Here is a 14,756-nt window from a genome sequence, read left to right as displayed (position 1 = left end):
CACATTCATGGATTCTCATCTTAAAACACCTATGTATTTTTTCTTCAAAAACTTTGCCTTCTTAGAAGTCTCATTCTCAACAGTGTGTATTCCCAGATTCCTGTACAGCATATTAAGTGGGGACAATATCATTATTTGTAACACCTGAAGAAGTGAAGTGAAATTTGCTCAGTCGTGTCCAACTCTTTGAGACTACATGGACTGTAGCCCACCAGGCTCCTCTGTCCATGGAGTTCTCCAGGCAAGAATAATGGAGTGGGTTGCCATTTTATTCTTCAAGGGATCTTCCCAACCCAGGGATCGAACCTGGGTCTCTCGCATTGCAGGCAGATGCTTTGTCATTTGAGCCATCATGGGCTTAATGCCTGTGCTGGTCAAATATTTTTTGTTGGACTCTTTGGAGTCACAACATTTTTCTTCTGGCAGTAACGTCCTATGACCACTACGTGGCAATCTGTAAACCCCTTCATGAACAGTGGAGTCTGCATCATCTTTGTGCTCTGCTGCTGGATCTCTGGGTTGATGACTGTCATCACACCATGCAGTATGGGCCTCCAGGTAAAATTCTGTGACTCCAGTGCCATTCATCATTTTGGGTGTGATGCAGGTCCCCTCCTAAAGATCTCAAGCTCAGATACATGGTTCATAGAACAGATGATTATAATCTGTGGGGTGGTGACATTCATCATCACACTGATAGGTGCATTCATCATTACATTGATAGGTGTTTTCCTTTCATATATATATATATATATATATATATATATATATGTGTGTGTGTGTGTGTGTGTGTGTTCAGTTTAGTTTCTCAGTCGTGTCTGACTCTTAGCAACCCCATGAATCGCAGCACACCAGGCCTCCCTGTCCATCACCATCTCCCAGAGTTTACCCAAACTCATGTCCATTGAGTCAGTGATGCCATCCAACCATCTCATCCTCTAGTGTCCCCTTCTCCTCCTGCTCTCAGTCTTTCCCAGCATCAGTTCAGTTCAGTTCAGTACAGTGGCTCAGTCATGTCCAACTCTTTGCAACCCCAAGAATCAGAGCATGCCAGGCCTCCCTGTCCATCACCATCTTCTGAAGTTCACTCAAACTCATGTCCATCGAGTCGGTGATGCCATCCAGCCATCTCATCCTCTGTCATCGCCTTTTCCTCATGCCCCCAGTCCCTCCCAAGTTCAGAGTCTTTTCCAATGAGTCAACTCTTCGCATGAGGTGGCTGAAGTACTGGAATTTCAGTTTAGCATCATTCCTTCCAAAGAAATCCCAGGGCTGATCTCCTTCAGAATGGACTGGTTCAATCTCCTTGCAGTCCAAGGGTTTCTCAAGAGTCTTCTCCAACACCACAGTTCAAAAGCATCAATTCTTCAGTGCTCAACCTTCTTCACAGTCCAACTCTCACATCCATACATGACCTCTGGAAAAACCATAGCCTTGACTAGACGAACCTTTGTTGGCAAAGTAATGTCTCTGCTTTTGAATATGCTACCTAGGTTGGTCATAACTTTCCTTCCAAGGAGTAAGCGTCTTTTAATTTCATGGCTGCAATCACCATCTGCAGTGATTTTGGAGCCAAAAAAATAAAGTCAGCCACTTTTTCCAATGTTTCCCCATCTATTTGCCATGAAGTGAAGGGACTGGATGCCATGATCTTAGTTTTCTGAATGTTGAGCTTTAAGCCAATTTTTTTTCACTCTCCACTTTCACCTTCATCAAGAGCCTCTTTAGTTCTTCTTCACTTTCTGCCATAAGGGTGGAGTCATCTGCACATCTGAGGTTATTGATATTTCTCCTTTCAATCTTGATTCCAGCTTGTGCCTTATATATATATCTCCCTACAAACTTCCCTGAAAAAGTACATTTAGTTACAACTCTCAAAATTGTATACCTACAATTCAGAGTCAGCTCACAGGTGTATACTCCCTATGCCTACTGATCTCTAGGTATGGCCAACTATATGAAATGCCCATCATTTGGCTAAACTCTTTCATGTGCCATAAATGTAAGACTTTGTCCCTGAAGTTGACAGTGTCTCTCAGGTGCTATTTTGCTGAGTCATCACAAGTGCAGTTTGCCCTGGATTCGCCTAAAGGTAGCCTTTCATTTCTGAAAACAAAATTTTCATATAAAAACATATAAAAATTATATGTTTATAATTAAATAGAATTGCCATAGGTTGTATGTAAATGGTAGATTATAAGTTCTTACAGATTTAGTTATGTACTTTTGGTTGAGGGGGAAAATCTCTGATGTTACTTTTATAACATAATTTATGCTGGTAAATACTATGTCATTTTTTTTCCTTTTTATGTTCATATTTTTATAGTATCCATGAGTTGTTTAAGGAAAGTGGATAAAGGCTTGTTATGCCTATTTAATTGCCTTAGACACTGTAAAAAAGAAAATCAAACATTTTATCATTTGACTTTTATTATCCTGCACCATCAGTGTGTCTAATGGTATTGTTGCATTTTCTTGTCCTCAAAGACAATGTTCCCACTGCTACCTTGTGGAAAGTTGATTGCCAAAACTTATATTAACATTCCTTAGTGACTTTTAATCATGGGTCTCCACAGACACTTTTGTTTGTTGATTCTATTGACTCATTATAGGTGGGATACATGATTAAATAGCCATAACATTTGGTGCCAAATACGTTTTCCTGATTGGTTGATGAACCAACAAGTTCATCATATCAACTACTCCTAATCAATTGTTCTCCCATGTTATACCTTTAACCCTTTAGAAAAGACATTCCTTTATTTGAGCTAGTAAGAGAGGAACATATATTCTCAGTGTAAAATGGCACAGGGCCTCTCACAGAGGGAGCTCTGTATGATATAGAAGGGCTCTGGGCATTTTCAGGGATTTCCTAGCTGAATGCGATTCCCTGAGAAAACATGTCTCCTCTAGCATATTCCTGTTCAGCATGTGTATCATTATGAGTATCTTCAAATGAACTGTCAACAGGTGCCATGAAATAACTTAATGGTGACAGGGTAAGTATGAAAATGTTTGCTCCTTCAGTCATTTACACACTATGTGTGCATGTTTTCTGGCAGAAGGTGGGAGGTGGATGGGGAACGTCATGATAGATTTCTCTCTTTAAGCAAAGTGTCAGACATTTTTAATTGATATTTAAAATTTTTACTGGAGTACAGATTTACGTTGTCATGTTAGTTTCAAGTGTACAGCAAAGTGAATCAGTTACTGTGCTCATTGTGTTCAGTGGCTCAGTCATGCCCAACACTTCCAAAACCCCATGGATTATAGCCTGCCAGGCTCCTCTACATGGGGTTTTTCAGGCAAGAATACTGGAGTGGGTTGCCATTTCCTCCTGCAGGGTATCTTCCTGACCTAGGGATCAAATCCATGTCTCCTGCGTCTTCTACATTAATAGACAGATTCTTAATCACTGAGCAGTCTGGGAAGCCCTGAATCAGTTACACACATACATATATCCCCCCCTTTTTTTTCTCTTAGATTCTTTTCCCATATATGCCATTACAGAATATTGAATAGAGTTCCCTGTGTTATATAGTAACACAAGGAATGGTTGTCTATTTTATATACACTACTGTGTATACATCAATCCCAATCTCCCAATTTATCTCTCCCCCTCCTTGTGTTAGACTTAAATAACCAACCAATAAGGTGAATACTAATGTTAGCATTTGATGGGAATATCCCACAGTCATTTTTCTAGAATGATGGCCCCTAAAAATCATTAGCAGATTTGGTTGGGGAATAACACATACACACATACACACATCAATAGCAGAGATTTTATTCATTTTTTAACCTTTTTCAAAATTAAAATTAAATACTTTATGTTAAATGTTAACTTTTAACTAAATGTTAAAGTTAAATACTTAAAGCAGGATTTTGTGAATTTGAATATGTCAGCATTATTAAATATTTATCTATGAACAGCTGGACTCAGAGAAAAACAATATATTGATTACTAAAGCTAAGATCATTTCAAGACCCAAGCAAATCTGAATCAGATATGAAGGGAACTACTGGGTGGTGAACTGCATTCATGAAAAGAAGGAAACAAGACAGGGACTCTGAGTGTGAGCTACAGTCACCATCAGATGACAATGAACTGTTCAAGAGAGTATCACCCTTTCATCCAACTTTATCTACCCTGAACCTCAATTAATATCCCTCCCTTTGATGGAGTCTCTCAGCCAGTGCACCTGTAGTAGCAGAAGACAGGGTTTAGCTGCTTAAACTAAAGAGAAAGATCTGGCTCAAAGCATTGGAAACTAAGTGAAGACAAACACTACATGATGTCACATACACGTGGAATCCAAAAACAGAAACAAAAACACACCAAAAAACCCCAAGCTCAGAGACACAGAGGACAGACTGGTGGTTGTCAGAGGTAGGGTGGGGGCAGGGGAACAATGAATGAAGGGGCTCAAAAGATGCAACCTTCAATTATAAAGTAATAAGTTCTTGAAATGTAATTTACAGCTGGGAGACTAAGATAATTACTGCATTACATATTGAAACTTACTATGACAGTAGATATTAAAAGGTCTCATCACAAGGAAAGTATTTTAGGTAACTAAGTAAAGTGGTGAATGTTGGTTAGACTCATTATGATGATTATTTTACAATGTATACAAACACCAAGTTGTTATGCTGTACACCTTTAACTGAAATGGGGTCTTCCTGCTTGCCACTCAAAAGTCAGTAAATAGGCCATGTTGGTAGAAAGAAAAGTTTGTTTTATTTTGGATGCCAGGAACAGGGTGGGGAAATGATGATACATGTCCAAAGACTGAGTCTGTCTCACTGACCATCAACTAGTTAGAGCTTTTATACATGAGGAAGAGGGGCTACTGGCAGAAAGAGCACAGTTAGCTCTGATAGTCATATTGATATTGGTCACTGGTGATTTGATCAGCATTATCTTGATTGTTGGCTTAAAGCTCAACATTCAGAAAATGAAGATCATGGCATCCGGTCCCACCACTTCATGTGAAATAGGTGGGGAAACAGTGGAAACAGTGTCAGACTTTATTTTTCTGGGCTCCAAAATCACTACAGATGGTGACTGCAGCCATGAAATTAAAATACGCTTACTCCTTGGAAGGAAAGTTATGATCAACCTAGATAGCATATTCAAAAGCAGAGACATTACTTTGCCAACAAAGGTTCAGCTAGTCAAGGCTATGGTTTTTCCAGAGGTCATGTATGGATGTGAGAGTTGGACTGTGAAGAAGGCTGAGTGCCGAAGAATTGATGCTTTTGAACTGTGGTGTTGGAGAAGACTCTTGAGAGTCCCTTGGACTGCAAGGAGATCCAACCCGTGCATTCTGAAGGAGATCAGCCCTGGGATTTCTTTGGAAGGAATGATGCTAAAGCTGAAACTCCAGTACTTTGGCCACCTCATGTGAAGAGTTGACTCATTGGAAAAGACTCTGATGTTGGGAGGGATTGGGGGCAGGAGGAGAAGGGGACGACAGAGGATGAGATGGCTGGATGGCATCACTGACTTGATGGACGTGAGTCTGGGTGAACTCCAGGAGTTGGTGAGGGAAAGGGAGGCCTGGCATGCTGCGATTCATGGGGTTGCAAAGAGTCGGACACGACTGAGTGACTGATCTGATCTGATCTGATCTGGTCTTGATTGTTTTAAGTACAACTAGTCTTCAGTTCCAAGGTTGGTTTGTTTCAATGTCCTTGAGGCTAATTCTTAGAATGTAATGGCTTATGTCATGGCTACATGGCTCGTCATCATGTAGTTACTTCTTCACTTGGTGAGGATTCAGTATTTGTAAGACAGCTCATGGGACATGGCTCAGAATATTAACCACAGCCCCAGAGAAGGAATTAAATGTCCTTGACAATGCTTAATGACTGAACTATTGTTATTTGGTCTCCTTTGACTTTTCCTTTGTTTCTTCATTTTCTCACTTCTCTGATTAAACTTATTCATTGGCTAAAGTTTTTACACAGACAAAAGGCAGGCTGAGGACATGAGGGTGAAGGACCATACGGTCCTGCTCTGTTTCACAGTTGAAACTAATATAAAGCTAAATATTGACTATACCTTATTTTTTTTTTAATTCCTTTGGTTCTGTGCGGGATGCTAGGAAAAATGACAAACTGTTTTGAAAATTATCAAATATAAAAAAGAATCAAAAAAGCTCTGGTAGTACATGTCTCAAGGCTTTTTGAAAGGAATATACTAAAAACACAAGAACGTGCATTACTCGCAGAAAATCCATCTTTCATTTAGTAAAATAAGAAAACTTGGAGCACTAAAGACATTACTTGCAAGTTAGAAACCGATAATTACCTATCAATAAAATGGAGGACATATGAAAAAGAACTCTCACATAGATTGATCTTAACCCAGAATAATACAGTCCTTAGTCTTCAGCCTTAGTATTTCTGGAGAGAAATATTAAACAAACATGGAAATATCAACATACTAACAGGAAAAAAGAATAAAATGGAAAATTAACCAGTTGCACTTTGTAATCTCCATCAGTTCTGATATTACACATGAACTGAGTGGTTGCATATAAACTGAGTGGCATACATTTAGTTTTTGTTCTAAATATCCCATTTATACCAGTTGTAGCAACATAATTATTACAACTGTCCCTCTTTGCTTCTCAAGTTTCCTTTGTTTGACAATAAATATTATAGTAACACTACCTTTTTTAAAAGATTAGCAATACAAATACTGTTCATGAAACCAAGATATTCAGGTAAATGTGCATCAATAATCAGAATGCAGTGATTCAAGCCTGGGACTCTGGAGTCACTCTTTGTGGCTACTTAATATCAGAAAACCTTAAAAATAAACTTTATCTCTCTGTGCCTCAGTTCTCCCACTTTTAAAGTGGAGACAATATACTCCTGGATAAGGAAATGGCAACCTACCCCAGCATTTTTGCTTTGAGAATCCCATGGACAGAGGTGCCTGCTGGGTTACACTCCATGGGGTTTCAAACAGTTGGACACAACTGAGTGACTAATATCTTAATATATCTCCTACTTCATAAGATATTTTATATAGATAACATATGTAATAGACAACTGCATGGAGCATAGAAAGAAAGATAAGTATATAGTAGTATCAATTCAGTTTAGTTCAGTCATTCAGTCGTGTCCAACTCTTTGTGACCCCATGGACTGCAGCACACTTACTCCTTGGAAGAAAAGTTATGACCAACCTAGACAGCATATTAAAGAGCAGAGACATTACTTTGCCAACAAAGGTCCATCTAGTCAAGGTTATGGTTTTTCCAGTAGTCATGTATGGATGTGCAAGTTGGCCTGTAAGGAAAACTGAATGGTGAGGAATTGATGGTTTTGAATTGTAGTGTTAGAGAAGACTCTTGAGAGTCCCTTGGACTGCATGGAGTTCCAACCAGTCCATCCAAAACGAGATCAGTCCTGAATGTTCATTGGAAGGACTGATGCTGAAGCTGAAACTCCAATACTTTGGCCACCTGATGCAAAGAACTGACTCATTTGAAAAGATCCTGATGTTAGGAAAGATTGAAGGCAGAAGGAAAAGGGGACCACAGAGAATGAGATGGTTGGATGGCATCACAACTCAGTGAACATGAGTTTAAGTAAACTCTGGGAGTTGGTGATGGACAGGGAGGCCTGGCATGCTGCAGTGCATGGTATCACAAAGACTCAGACACAACTGAGCAACTGAACTGAATCCAACCATTTCATCTTCTGTGGTCCCCTTTTCCTCCTGCCTTCAATCTTTTTCAGCATCAGGGTCTTTTCCAATGAGTCAGTTCCTTGTATCAGGTGGCCAAAGTATTGGAGTTTCAGCTTCAGCATCAGTCCTTCCAATGAATATTCAGGACTGATTTCCTTTAAGATTGACCAGTTGGATCTAATTGCAGTCCAAGGAACTCTCAAGAGTGTTCAACATCACAGTTCAAAAGCATTAATTCTTCGGTGTTCAGCTTTCTTCACAGTCCAACTCTAACATTCATACATGATACTGGAAAAAACATAACTTTGACTATATGGACCTTTGTCTGCAAAGTAATGTCTCTGCTTTTTAATATGCTATCTCGATTGGTCATAACTTTTCTTGCAAGGAGAAAGAGTCTTTTAATTTCATGTATTCAGTCACTATCTGTAATAACTTTGGAGCCCAAGAAAATTAAGTCTGTCACTGTTTCCATTGTTTCTCCATCTATTTGCCATGGAGTGAGGGGACCAGAAGCCATGGTCTTTGTTTTTTGAATGTTGAGTTTTAAGCCAGCTTTTTCACTGTCTTGTTTCATTTTCATCAAGAGACTCTCTAGTTCCTCTTCTCTTTCTGCCATAAGTGTGATGTCATTAGCATATCCTAGGTTATTGATAATTCTCCCAGCAATCTTGGTTGCCTCTTGTGCTTCATCCAGCCTGGCATTTTGCATGATGTACCCTTTATATAATTTAAACAAGCAGGATGACAATATACAGCCTTGACATACTCCTTCCCAATTTGGAACCAGTCTGTCATTCCATGTCTGGTTCTAACTATTGCTTCTTGACCTGCATACAGATTTCTCAGGAGGCAGGTAAGGTATTCTGGTATTCCTATCTCTTGAAGAATTTTCAACATTTTCTTGTGATCTACACAGTCAAAGGCTTTGACATAATCAAGAAAGCCAAAGCAGATATTTTTCTGGAGCTCTCTTTGTTTTTTTATGAACTAACAGATTTTGGCAATTTGATATCTGGTTCCTCTGCCTTTTCTTAATCCAGCTTGAAAATCTGGAATTTCATGGTTCACATATTGTTGAAGCCTGGCTTGGAGAATTTGTAGCATTACTTTGCTAGCATGTGAGATGAATGCAATTGTGCAGTAGTTTGAGCATTCTTTGGCATTGCCTTTCTTTGGGATTGGAATGAAAACTGACCTTTTCAAGTGCTGTGGCCACTGCTGAGTTTTCCAAATTTGCAGTCATATTGAGTGCAGTGCTTTAACAGTATTATCCTTCAGGATTTGAAATAGTTCAACTGGAATTCCATCACCTCCACTAGCTTTGTTCATAGTGATGCTTCCTAAGGCATGTAGTATTGTAATTATATTTAATTATATGGATATATGACTTAGATTGAAGTAAGTCCTAGGGAGATACATGATAGAGTGCTTTATAATGGCTGCTGAGGTTCAAATCCAGACTGTAAGTGTCTGAGAAATAAATGCAACATATAAAAGTGAAGGCAAAATGTGTATTTGAAAGAAATGAAAATGGAAGAAAGAGAGTTTCATGTTGAGGATAATCATCAACTTTTGTATTGATTTTTTAACCATAATAGAATATATAAATGTTCTTCAATCTGTGCTAAATGAAAGCATCAAGTTCACCTTTTACATCCTTCAGCAGTTCATTCATTGCACTCAGCGTTACCTCACAATGTGATGAAGGGTGCAACAAAATAGTCAGACTGTACCACACAGTGTTATCCAATGAGAAGATCCAAGATACAGGTAGTTAAGCTTAGACTAGAAACTTAAGATTACAAATGTAAACGCTTTAGAATAAAGACATGTTTTGCCATTATAATGAATTCTCAATATTTAGAAAGCAAAAATTGTGTTTTAGAGAAAATTAAAAGTTAAAAATCCCAGGTCGAACAGTGCTAAAGAACCTGCCTGCCAATGCAGGAAACACAGAGATGTAGGTTCAGTCCCTGGGCCGGGAATATCTCCTGGAGGAGGAAATGGAAATCCATTCCAGTTTTGTTGCCTGGAAAATTCCATGGACAAAGAAGCCTGGTGGGCTACAGTCCATAGAGTCACAAAGAGTCAGACACAACTGAGTGAGCACACGAAATTTTATTTTAGGATTTTAACATTTCCCAAATTATAAAGCAAAGGAATGAAACTGAAGTTAATATTTTTTTTTAATTTACCCTATGAGTTAAAGGAAACATTTGGCCATATAAAAATAGCTATAATACACAAAATGAAAAATTAATGTAATTAGTATGCCACCCAGGCTAAAAGTTAAATGCTTAATGAATTATAAATTAATTTAGGAGTTTACTAAAAGAAACGTTAGGCTGTAAATCAGCAATTTAAACATATTTAAAAGTTTCACTTCATCATTAGGTACAAACAGATGGGGAAACTCAGCTCACGTAAAACAAGAAATGTATTCCTTAGATCAACAAGTAAAGCCCATGGATCCTGGATGAGTCAAATAACCAAGAGAATTCTCATTGTTGGCTATTTTCATCACTGAATTCTGCAGTACAAATTTCTCTGACATTTACAGGTAGGTTTGGCAAAATCCAGGAGTCAATAATGAGAAATCACACCGCAGTAACACTATTCATCCTTCTGGAACTGACAGACGATCCTCAGTTGCAGATTTTGCTCTTTATTTTTCTATTTATCACCTACACTTTGAGTATAACTGGAAATCTGACCATCATTATCCTGACTTTGGTGGATCCCCACTTTAAAATGCCCATGTATTTTTTTTCTCCAAAATTTCTCTTTCTTAGAAATCTTGTTTACAACCACCTGTATTCCAAGATTCCTCTACAATATATCAACTGGGGACAGAGTGATTACCTATAAGGCATGTTTCATACAACTATTTTTAACCGATCTCTGGGGTAGCTGAATTTTTTCTCTTGGCATCCATGTCATATGATCATTACGTGGCCATCTGCAAACCCTTGCATTATATGACGATCATGAGCAACAAACTGTGCAAAACAATGGTCATCTGCTGCTGGATGGCAGCACTTATGACTATCCTCCCACCATTCAGCTTAGATTTTCATCTGGAATTCTGTGATTCAAACATCATTGACCATTTTGCCTGTGATGTATCACCTCTCCTGAAGATCTCATGCTCAGACACATGGTTAATTGAGCAGATGGTTATAGTCTGTTCTGTACTGATCTTCATCATCACTCTTCTTTGTGTAGTTCTCTCCTACATTTACATCATAAGGACAATTCTAAAATTCCCTTCTCTTCAACAAAGAAAAAAAGCTTTTTCTACATGTTCTTCCTATATGATTGTACTTTCCATGTCTTATGGCAGTTGCATCTTCATCTATATCAAACCACCTGCAAAAGAAGAGGTAAGCATTAACAAAGGTGTATCACTGCTTATTTCTTCCATATCACCAATGTTGAATCCTTTTATATATACTCTGAGGAATAAGCAAGTTAAACAAGCCTTTGATGACTCACTCAAAAAAAAAAAAAATGCTTTTCTCTTAAGAAAGTAAAATGTACCTGTCAATAAGCCAACTCAAAAGATGCACATCTATCTCATTTTCATAAATTTAAGAAAGAACTCCATAATTTTTTAGCTTGTAAACCAATCAGGTTGACTTCAGAGCCATTTAATCATTAATTTTCCCTTCCATACATTTACTGAAGAACTAATTATTGAACATTGCTCTATGAAGAACAAAATATATCACTTTTAATTCTTTAACCAGACCTACCATAATTAAGTCATTCCTTTAACTTCTTTTAAATTATACTTCCAGATATTTTATATTATTGGCATAGAGAAGACTTTCCTTGTTTAGAATTGTAGTTGATATACACTATTTATTACCTTCAAATGCACAGTGACTGTATATTTTTTATACATGGTAAAATCATCATCACAATATGTATAGTTATGGTCAGTCTGTTGTGCTTCCAGATGTCAACATATTAATAAGAGATGATTATTGGCAATGTTAAACCAATATTGTTAACATCTTAAGTGAAATAGAATAGTTACTTGAAAGATAAATATTACAAGCCTAACTCAAAAATAAATAAAGAATCTTTCTTTTAGTACCTTTCTTTCTGTTTCAGAAATTAAATTAATATCTAAAAATCTTTTCACAAAGAAAACTCCAAAATCATGTTGACTCAAAATCATGTATATGGATACTATCAAAAAGATAAATAACACATTCTATGCAAATTGTTACAGAACATACAAAAAATAACACTTTTCGATGCTTTATGAAATCCATGTAAACTTGATACAAATACCAGGCCAAGAAATTACAAGAATAAAATTGTAGATCAACACTCCTTATGATTACACATGCAAACGTCCTTAATAATTTGCTATAAAAGCTCAATGATAATTGTTCTTTTTTGTTCAGTCACTCAGTTGTGTCCAACTCTGTGACCCATGGACTGTAGGCTTCCCTGTCCCTCACCACCTCCTGGAGTTGACTCAAACCCATGTCTATTGAGTCAATGGTATCATCCAACCACCTCATCCTCCATAGCTCCCTTCTCCTCCTGCCTTCAATCCTTCCCAGCATCAGAGCCTTTTAAAATGAGTCAACTCTTTGCATCAGGTGGCCAAAGTGTTGGAGCTTCAGCTTCAGCATCAGTACTTCCAATGAATTTTCAGGGTTTATTTCCTCCTTGCAGTCCAAGGGACTCTCAAGAGTCTCTTCCAGCACCGCAGTTCTTTAGCTTTCTTTATGATCCAACTCTTATGTCACATAACTACTAGAAAAACCATAGCTTTGACTATCCAGACATTTGTCGGCAATGTGATGTCTCTGTTTTTTAGCACATTGTCTAGATTTGTCATAGTTTTTTTTTTTTTCCAAGAAGCAAGCATCTTTTAATTTCATGGCTACAATCACCATCCACAGTTATTTTGGAGCCCAAGAAAATAAATCTGTCACCATTTCCATTATATCCCCATCTATTTGCATGAAGTGATGGGACTGGATGCCATGCCCTTAGCTTTTTGAATAATGAGTTTAAGCCAGCACTATAATTACCAGATAAATTATAATTAACAGGTAAAAGATTAATTACCAGATTAAAATGACAAGAAAACTTAGCAGATGCTTCATATAGGAACTACATGAAGAGTCAGCAGGAACTTGGAAAGAAGCTCAAAATCATTATCATTAGAATATTCAAATTGAAATGAGTCAAACATTCACTCTAATGGCCACAATTAGGATATAGGCTGACAATGTAAGTCACAAGGACAGAGAGCAACTGGAACTATCATTCAGTGCTGGTGGGAATATATGAAATGATACAACTGCTTGGGAAAATATTCTGGGAGGTTCTTAAAAAGTTAAACACAGTTACCCTATGTCTCAGCTAGTACTCTCCTATTTACCTAAGAAATATGGAAATCAACATCCCCCAAAATGATATACATGATTTTTGGTAGCCACTCGACTCATAGAGCTCAAAATTGCAAATATGTCAAATGCTTGTTTAAAAAAACAGAGAAACATATTTTAGTTTATTCATACAATTAAAACCCCACTCAACTGTGCAAAGGTATAAACTGCTAAAACAAATAATATAGAAAATTGTGAAAACATTATGCTGAGTGAAAGATATCAGACGCAAAACAGTATATGCTGTGTTCCCTAAATTTAACACATTAGAAAGGGAAAAACAAACCTGCAGTGACAAAAAGCAGGTCAATGATTAAATGAGATCAGATCAGCCGCTCAGTCGTGTTTGACTCTTTGCGACCCCATGAATCACAGCACACCAGGCTTCCCTGTCCATCACCAACTCCCGGAGTTCACTCAGACTCACGTCCATCGAGTCAGTGATGCCATCCAGCCATCTCATCCTCTGTCGTCCCCTTCTCCTCCTGCCCCCAATCCCTCCCAGCATCAGAGTCTTTTCCAATGAGTCAACTCTTCACATGAGGTGGCCAAAGTACTGGAGTTTCAGATTTAGCATCATTCCTTCCAAAGAAATCCCAAGGCTGATCTCCTTCAGAATGGACTGGTTCGATCTCCTTGCAACCCAAGGGACTCTCAAGAGTCTTCTCCAACACCACAATTCAAAAGCATCAATTCTTTGGTGCTCAGCCTTCTTCACAGTCCAACTCTCACATCCATACATGACCTCTGGAAAAACCATAGCCTTGACTAGACGAACCTTTGTTGGCAAAGTAATGTCTCTACTTTTGAATATGTTATCTAGGTTGGTCATAACTTTCCTTCCAAGGAGTAAGCGTCTTTTAATTTCATGGCTGCAGTCACCATCTGTAGTGATTTAGAAGCCCAGAAAAATAAAGTCTGACACTGTTTCCACCGTTTCTCCATCTATTTCCCATGAAATGGTGAGACCGGATGCCATGATCTTCATTTTCTGAATGTTGAGCTTTAAGCCAACTTTTTCACTCTCCTCTTTCACTTTCATCAAGAGGCTCTTTAGTTCCTCTTCACTTTCTGCCATAAGGGTGGTGTCATCTGCATATCTGAGGTTATTGACATTTCTCCCAGCAATCTTGATTCCAGCTTGTGCTTCTTCCAGTCCAGCGTTTCTCATGATGTACTCTGCATCTAAGTTAAATAAACAGGGTGACAATATACAGCCTTGACAAACACCTTTTCCTATTTGGAACCAGTCTGTTGTTCCATGTCCAGTTCTAACTGTTGCTTCCTGACCTGCATACAAATTTATCAAGAGGTAGATCAGGTGGTCTGGTATTTCCATCTCTTTCAGAATTTTCCACAGTTTATTGTGATCCACACAGTCAAAGGCTTTGGCATAGTCAATAAAGCAGTAACAGATGTTTTTCTAGAACTCTCTTCCTTTTTCCAGGATCCAGCGGATGTTGGCAATTTGATCTCTGGTTCCTCTGCCTTTTCTAAAACCAGCTTGAATATCAGGAAGTTCACGGTTCACATATTGCTGAAGCCTGGCTTGGAGAATTTGGAGCATTACTTTACTAGCGTGTGAGATGAGTGCAATTGTGTGGTAGTTTGAGCATTCTTTGGCATTG

At 38.1% G+C, this 14,756-nt stretch overlaps 1 pseudogene; it reads left to right on the top strand.

The window, feature by feature from the left end:
* Positions 1 to 10,227: 10,227 nt before the first annotated feature.
* Positions 10,228 to 11,244, top strand: LOC133248871 (olfactory receptor 6C68-like; annotated as a pseudogene).
* The last annotated feature ends 3,512 nt before the right edge of the window (positions 11,245 to 14,756 follow it).

The sequence above is a fragment of the Bos javanicus genome, chromosome 5, assembly GCF_032452875.1.
Source record: "Bos javanicus breed banteng chromosome 5, ARS-OSU_banteng_1.0, whole genome shotgun sequence".
In the NCBI taxonomy this organism is placed as follows: domain Eukaryota; kingdom Metazoa; phylum Chordata; class Mammalia; order Artiodactyla; family Bovidae; genus Bos; species Bos javanicus.
This window is presented reverse-complemented; position numbering and strand designations above follow the sequence as displayed.